At 43.3% G+C, this 7,924-nt stretch overlaps 1 non-coding gene across 1 annotated transcript; it reads right to left on the bottom strand.

Annotated features, from left to right (window-relative positions):
• Positions 1-494: 494 nt before the first annotated feature.
• On the bottom strand, positions 495-601 carry LOC132625338 (small nucleolar RNA R71). Its single transcript, XR_009576776.1, has one exon. It is a non-coding gene; the product is annotated as a small nucleolar RNA R71 (small nucleolar RNA).
• Positions 602-7,924: the final 7,323 nt, after the last annotated feature.

Genomic DNA, 7,924 nt, shown 5'->3' with positions numbered 1-7,924 from the left:
CTTTTTCTATTCCATCACACCTCGTTTGCTGTTTTAGTGAACCAGGTGAACATGGCTGGAAGACCCCATCGCAATCAAGGGAACCAAGGGGGATCCAAGTGAACCATCCTGCACCAGAAGAAGATGAGGATGAGAATGTATTTGCAGAATTCATCGACGAAGCTGATTACGCTTCTGCTGTAGTTCCCCCGAGAACAGGAAATGCTAATTTCAAAATTGATAGTTCTATCTATCAGCTATTGAAACTTGAAGGCTATTTCCGAAATTCTTCGGAGGACTATCCACTTCGACAGCTAAAGAATTTCGTGCATGTATGTTCCCAACAATCTCAAGGTGTTGTTCCTGCTGATGCACTGCGACTGCGGGTTTTCAAATATTCCTTAGCTGGCCAAGCTAGGGAATGGTATGAAAAGCTCCCGAGCAATACTATTCATACCTGGAATGAGCTGGCCAATATCTTTCTAAAAAAATGATTCCCACCCAGCAAAAAGGCTGAGCTTCGAGATAAGATTTTTGGGTTTAAACAACTTCCAGGGGAACAACTATATGCTGCATGGGAAAGGTTCAAATATTAGCTAGCTCAATCTCCGACTCATGGATTTCCAGATGCAATTCTCACAGAGAAGTTCTACAAGGGGCTAGATACAATGAATCAAATAGTTGTCAACACTGCAGCTGGGGGATGCTTCATGGACAAATCCTTTGTCAACATCACCCGGTTGCTCGACAAGCTTACTACCCATAATCAAGCCTGGCATTCGAGTGATAGCGAATTCTTATCATATGGTAGTCCCTCTGTGGCCGCGGTGGCCAAAGAAAATCATGAGCGAGATCATGCGTTCGCTCAATTGCAAACCACCGTGGATTTATTATCCAAAAGGCTTATGGAGAAAGAGGCCAAATGTGTAAATGTTGTCGATGAGATGCCACCTCATGCTCTCGGAATGTATCAAGTTTCTGACGAAACTTATCTTGAGGGGCAGCCACAATATGAGGATGCGAATTATGTCAATAACTCGCAAGGGGGTTATCAACGGCAAAACTACCAAGGTCCCGGTAATCACCCATGGCAAAGGCCTCAACAAAATTACCAAGGAAATAATTATGGAAGAACTGATCAGGGTAATCCCAATCAAGGGAATTACAATAACTATAATTATGGCAACAAGAGCTCTAACCCCTACATTCCACCTAGGGGGCAAGCATCCAATTCCCAGCCATGGAGAGATAATTCAGCTACTAACTCTGCTGGCAACACGTCTAATGATTCTGCAGAACTGAAGAGTATGATGCAGAAAATGCTGATGAATCAAGACAGAACAGAGAGCACAATCATGGGAATGTCCCAGGTCCAACTATCGCATTCAGCTTCCATTCAGAAGCTTGAAGCGCAATTCAGAGACCTTTCCCGAGAAGTGCATACTCCTCAACGGGGACAATTACCGAGTGATACAGTTCCTAATCCAAAAGGTAGTGGAGTGAACTCTGTGGAGAATGTACTTGCCATTAGCACCAGAAGTGGAAAAATACTTCAGGGTGACAATAAAAAGCCAATTGATCAGGAACCAATTGTTGAAAAAGAAGCGCAGCCTAATGTATTGGATGATATTGTCGAGGAAGAAGCAGGGGAGGAAGTCCCCCATTGTAGTTGAAGAAGAGCTGAATCTTAATAAACCAAAGGAACCGGTGGAAAACCAGGAAAAGGGGAAGGCAAAACTTTCCGGTGCTCTTCGCCCTTTGAGCCAATTGTTCAAATCTTCACCACCTTTTCCTCAAAGGCTGGTGAGAAAAACAGAAGATGAGAAGTGCTTGCGATTTTATGATCAACTCAAGCAGTTAACGATGAATTTTCCGTTCATGGATGCTATCCAAGAAATGCCTGGCTTTGCTAAGTATTTGAAGGACCTTTTAACAAAGAAGAAAAAACCATTGAAACATGACACTGTGGGCATCACTCACCGCGTTAGTGCCATTCTTTCCAAGACCACAGTGCAAAAGAGGGAAGATCCTGGAGCATTCACAATTCCATGCACCATAGGGCAGCAAAAGTTTGCTAGGGCTTTATGTGATAACGGGGATAGCATAAATCTTATGCCCCTGGAAATTTTTATGAGATCAGGGTTAGCGATGCCGAGGCCAACTACCATGAGATTGCAGATGGCTGACAGATCGATAAAAAGGCCAGTGGGGGTAGTTGATGATCTGCTGGTTCAAATCGGGAAGTTCCTTCTGCCGGCAGATTTCGTGATTCTTGATTGTGCTATTGATCAAGAAATTCCTATTATTCTGGGAAGACCTTTCCTTGCCACAGGGAGAGCTCTTATGGATTCCGAGAAACACGAAATAAAGTTCCGGGTGAACGATGAGGAGGTGACTTTCCACGCAAGCAGAGGTATGAAATTACCTAGTCCTTATCAAAGTATTTCAGTCATCAATTCAGTTGATGAGGTGGATGATGCTGTGGAATTCAAAATGGAGGAAGAATGTTTGAGTGAAGCACTATCGGCCATCTTGGTAAATTTTGATGCTGAACAAATGGAGGGATATACTGAGACAATAAATGCACTCATCGGTCTGGGGTCTTACTCTTATGAGCCCAAGAAACTATCTCTTGATCTAGAGAAACGAACAACTCCTCCAGCAAAACCATCAATTATTGAGCCACCGAAGTTGGATCTCAAGCAACTTCCAGCTCATCTTAAATATGTGTTTCTTGAAACGAATGCCACTCTCCCAGTTATTGTGTCATCACTTCTGAATGAGGGTCAAATCTAAAGACTCATCGAAGTATTGAGAAAGCATTTAAGAGCTTTGGGATGGACTATTGCAGACATCCGGGGGATTCCTTTCGGAATTTGTGAGCACCGAATACAGTTGGAGGAGGAAAGTTCACCAAGTGTTGAAAATCAGCGAAGATTAAACCCACCGATGCAAGAGGTGGTGAAGAAGGAAATTATTAAGTGGCTAGATGCTGGGGTGGTTTACCCTATTGCCAACAGTCAATGGGTAAGCCCAGTCCAGTGAGTGCCAAAGAAAGGAGGCATCACTGTTGTCTCAAACTCTAGAAATGAGTTGATTCCAACAAGGACTGTCACTGGTTGGAGAGTGTGTATGGACTACCGAAAATTGAATACTGCCTCCTGCAAGGATCACTTCCCTATGCCTTTTATTGATCAAATGCTTGATCGGCTAGCTGGAAGATCTTATTACTGTTTCTTGGATGGGTACTCAGGGTACAACCAGATAAATATCGCATTGGAAGACCAAGAAAAGACTACTTTCATGTGTCCCTATGGGACATTCGCTTTCAGCTGAATGTCATTTGGTCTTTGCAATGCCCCAGCTATATTCCAACGATGCATGATGTCCATATTCTCTGATATGGTTGAAAACTTTCTTGAAGTCTTCATGGATTATTTCTCTGTGGTGGGAGATTCATTCGATGAATGTTTGGTTCATCGTGATCGGGTGTTGCAACGGTGTGAGGAGACCAACCTTGTGCTCAACTGGGAAAAGTGTCATTTTATGGTCAAGGAGGGCATTGTCCTTGGCCATAAGATATCAGAAAAAGGGATTGAGGTTGATCAAGCCAAAATAGATGTGATTTCACAACTCCCGCCGCCCGTTTCTGTCAAAGGAGTTCGGAGTTTCTTGGGACACGCCGGATTCTATAGAAGGTTTATCAAAGACTTCTCAAAAATTGCAAATCCAATGTGCAAACTCTTGGAAAAAGATTCCAAATTCAATTTTGATGAGAAGTGAATCAAGGCATTTGACGAGTTGAAGCTGAAATTAACCTCCGCACCGATTGTGGTGTCCCCAGATTGGTCACTTCCCTTTGAATTAATGTGTGATGCCAGTGGTCTTGCAATTGGAGCTGTGCTTGGTCAGCGGCTAAACAAAATCCTGCACCCAATTTATTATGCCAGCAAAACATTGAATGGAGCTCAGCTGAACTATACAGAAACAGAGCAAGAATTACTTGCCATTGTTTATGCTTTTGAAAAGTTTCGGGCTTATTTGTTGGGTGCCAAGGTGGTGGTTCACACTGACCATGCTGCATTGCGCTATTTGATGGCAAAGAAGGATGCTAAGCCTCGGTTGATAAGATGGGTTTTGTTGCTACAGGAATTTGACTTTGAAGTCAAAGACCGGAAAGGGTTAGAAAATCAAGTAGCTGACCATCTTTCCAGACTTGAAGCACCAGGGAGACCGAGTGATGTGCTAGATATTGATGACACTTTCCCGGATGAAAGAGTTTTGGTCATTTCCAATGATGTGGCACCATGGTATGCCGATATTGCCAATTATTTGGTAACTGGCATCGTTCCTAAAGAGTTGAAGACATATCAAAAGAAGAAGTTCTTGAGAGACTGCCGACAGTATTATTGGGATGAGCCTTACTTATTCAGAACGTGTGCTGACAATATGATCCGGAGATGTGTGGCGGAATCTGAGGTGATGGACATTTTGAAAGCGTGCCACGATTCTCCAGTTGGTGGACATCACAGTGGAAATTGAACAGCAGCCAAGGTGCTAGAGTGTGGCTACTACTGGCCAACCATTTATCGTGATGCAAATATGTTGGCACGTTCTTGTGATAAATGTCAACGCCAGGGCACAATAGGTCGGAGGCATGAAACTCCGATGAACTTTGTTCTTGAGGTGGAGCTATTTGATGTATGGGGAATTGATTTTATGGGGCCCTTCGTGAGCTCCTACGGCCTGAAATACATTCTTGTCGCAGTGGATTATGTCTCCAAATGGGTGGAGGCGGTGGCCTTGCCTAACAATGATGGTAGGAGAGTCAATGCGTTTCTCAAAAAGAACATCTTTACTAGATTTGGCACTCCTAGAGCTATTATTAGCGATGGTGGATCTCATTTCTGCAATAAACCATTTGCTGATCTTCTTGAAAAATATGGTGTGCATCACAGGGTTGCCACTCCATATCATCCTCAGACGAGTGGTCAGGTTGAGGTCTCAAACAGAGAAATAAAAAGCATCTTGGCAAAGACGGTCAATGTGAATCGCACTGACTGGTCTAAAAAGTTGGATGATGCTTTATGGGCATATCGCACGGCATTCAAAACGCCTATAGGGACTTCACCGTATAAGTTGGTATTTGGGAAGGCATGTCATTTGCCTATTGAGCTTGAGCATAAAGCCCTTTGGGCATTGAAAAAGCTGAATATGGATTGGCATGAAGCAACCAAGCTGCGGTTGTTTCAAATCAACGAGATGGATGAATTTAGGTACAATGCCTATGAAAGTGCAACACTGTACAAGGAAAAGATGAAATACTATCATGACACGAAGATCCTAAAAAGGGATTTTCAGCCAAAAGACTTGGTCTTGTTGTACAATTCACGCCTGAAGTTCTTTCCAGGCAAGTTAAAGTCTCGTTGGTCTGGTCCTTTTGAAATTGTGAGTGTGTCCCCAAATGGAAGCGTCATTGAGGTGAAATCCGAGGATGGCACTCGGACTTTTAAGGTGAATGCACAAAGAGTGAAGCATTACCATTGGTGTATTGATGATGGTAAGGTCGTGGATAGGTATCGTTTGAAATATGGCTCCTGAACTCGAAAATGAGGTACCACGTCGAGCTGTGACGTTAAACCAAGCGTTGTGTGGGAGGCAACCCACATTTACTGCTTTGTAAGTAGTTTAAAGTTTGTATTTTCCTTGTATTCTTTTGTGTTGTTGATGTGCTAATGTGGTGGGATTTTGAGAACTGAAGGGACCAAATAACCCCTGAGTGATCCAAGGCGAGACGCTACGGCCCGTAACTCATGTTACGGTCCGTATCATGAAGCGTAACAGGCAAAAAGAAAAAAAGAAAAAATCACTGAAGGATGAGGAAGAGTGTTACGGTACAAGTTACGGTCCGTCGTACGTGTTACGGACCGTAACACTGAGTCGTAACTTTGATACAAAATCTGGGCTTCACTGGAAATTTTCAACATGTTACGCCAGGTGATACGGACCGTAACATGAGTTACGGTCCGTCGATTGGACTGCCAGGTCATTAATGAATAAGTGAAACGGGGTCGTTTGATGGACCGTAACACAAGATACGGTCCGTATCTCAGGATACGGTCCGTAACAGGTAACGTAATTGTCGGAAATGTTTAAATACATTACCGACGGTTCCCATTTCAAATTAAAAGGATTCTTAAAACGTTTTTCAACTCCGTCTCCCTCATAAATCCTCTCTTCTCTTTTTCACATCCTCCTCTCTTCATCTTTCCATTCTCCCCCATATTTCTCTAAAAATCTCTTTGTTATCTTCTTATCACAATCCCTGTTGTAAGTTTGAGTTTCATCCTTACAATCGCCAACGATCAGGTATTACATGTCTTTGCTTTTTTTTTTTTAGCTATCAATGCGAGTTCTATGATGCTCATGAGTAATTTCGTATAATATGCGTTGAAATTCGTGTTTTGGGCTGTGTTGATTGAGTTTGAATTTCAATTGATAAGTTATGGGGGATTTGACAATGGTTGGGGGTTGGGATTGGTATTGGTGTTGTTTAAAAGATTCGTGGGCACAAGCAATTGCTTCCCACTGAATTGGAGGGCAAATCCGGTTAAAGGTTTCATTTGTGAAATTACTAAATCGGTTTCCCCACCAACTGTTCCATAAAAGTCCCAAATAAAAACTTTAATAAAACCGGGTGAAGTCTGAGTAACCCGAGGCATGTGAGGGGATATAATATTGTTTTACAACATACCCATGGGACATTAAGTCGAAAATCTTGGCCTCGTGCTTAAAACGAGAAAATTTGGCCAAGTCATTTGTTTGCTAATCCGTTGCCCGTCATTATGTGTTACGGACCGTAACGTACGTTACGGACCGTAACATCGCACCGTAACACCGATAATTTCCATGAAAACTTTCTGGAAATTTGGCTGATGTTACGGTGGGATGTTATGGACCGTATCCTATGTTACGGACCGTAACACCACACCGTAACATCGATGGATTCTATGAAAACCTTCTGGAATTTTGACAGACGTTACGGTGAGGTGTTACGGACCGTAACACGAGTGACGGACCGTAACATCATACCGTAACACCTCTCAAATTTCCAGTAACTTTTCTGGAAATTTTGATCATGTTACGGTGAGACGTTACGAACCGTATCCTACGATACGGACCGTCGACTGTGTTACGGTCCCTTTGCTTAATTGAACCATTTCAGTTACGGTTGAAGATACGGCCCGTAACACCATCGACGGTCCGTCGACTGTGTTACGGTACCTGGCCTAATTAAAGTCCTTAGCTTAAATTCATAAGGGGTCTAATTTTTTTTTAACAACTTCTCGTACATCATATCTAACTTTTCCTTCCACAGGTATGGATAAACCACGACAATCAAAGAAGGCTTCACCTAAGGTCGCGCAAAAAGGAAAAGGTCGTGCTGCAAGCAAAGTAACCTCACGGCTGCGCGACGACGATCTGATCAAGGACACCAGGCCTAAAAAGAGGTCGGTCGCACCTAGCAAGCCACCCCCACCAGTTGCACCCGGCCAACCAGACCCACAATCAGAAAGTTCCTCCTCGACTGAGGAGTTGAGAGAGTCGAGCTCGTCGAGCCAAAGTGAACCCCAGCGGGCTATCACACCAACACACAGACCTCAACCACCCATTAGATAGCCTACTGCGGAGGAGTGCGAAAAAGAGCGCGAACAGGAAAGAAGGAAACTTGACATTCGGCTGCAAGCTATGACTGAGAAGATCCTCCGGTTTAATGTGAAGGGATCTAAAGATTTGTATAACAAGGCGGAGTATTTTCGAGGAACGAAATGTCATCTTCGATGGAATAGAAGGATATCCCGGCATTAGTGATACTATCCGATTCCACAAGTTGGAGTTTTTGAAAAACCTTGTTGGGTCCTACATATCGATTTTTGTTAGGGAA

This window comes from Lycium barbarum, chromosome 12, assembly GCF_019175385.1.
Source record: "Lycium barbarum isolate Lr01 chromosome 12, ASM1917538v2, whole genome shotgun sequence".
In the NCBI taxonomy this organism is placed as follows: Eukaryota; Viridiplantae; Streptophyta; class Magnoliopsida; order Solanales; family Solanaceae; genus Lycium; species Lycium barbarum.
This window is presented reverse-complemented; position numbering and strand designations above follow the sequence as displayed.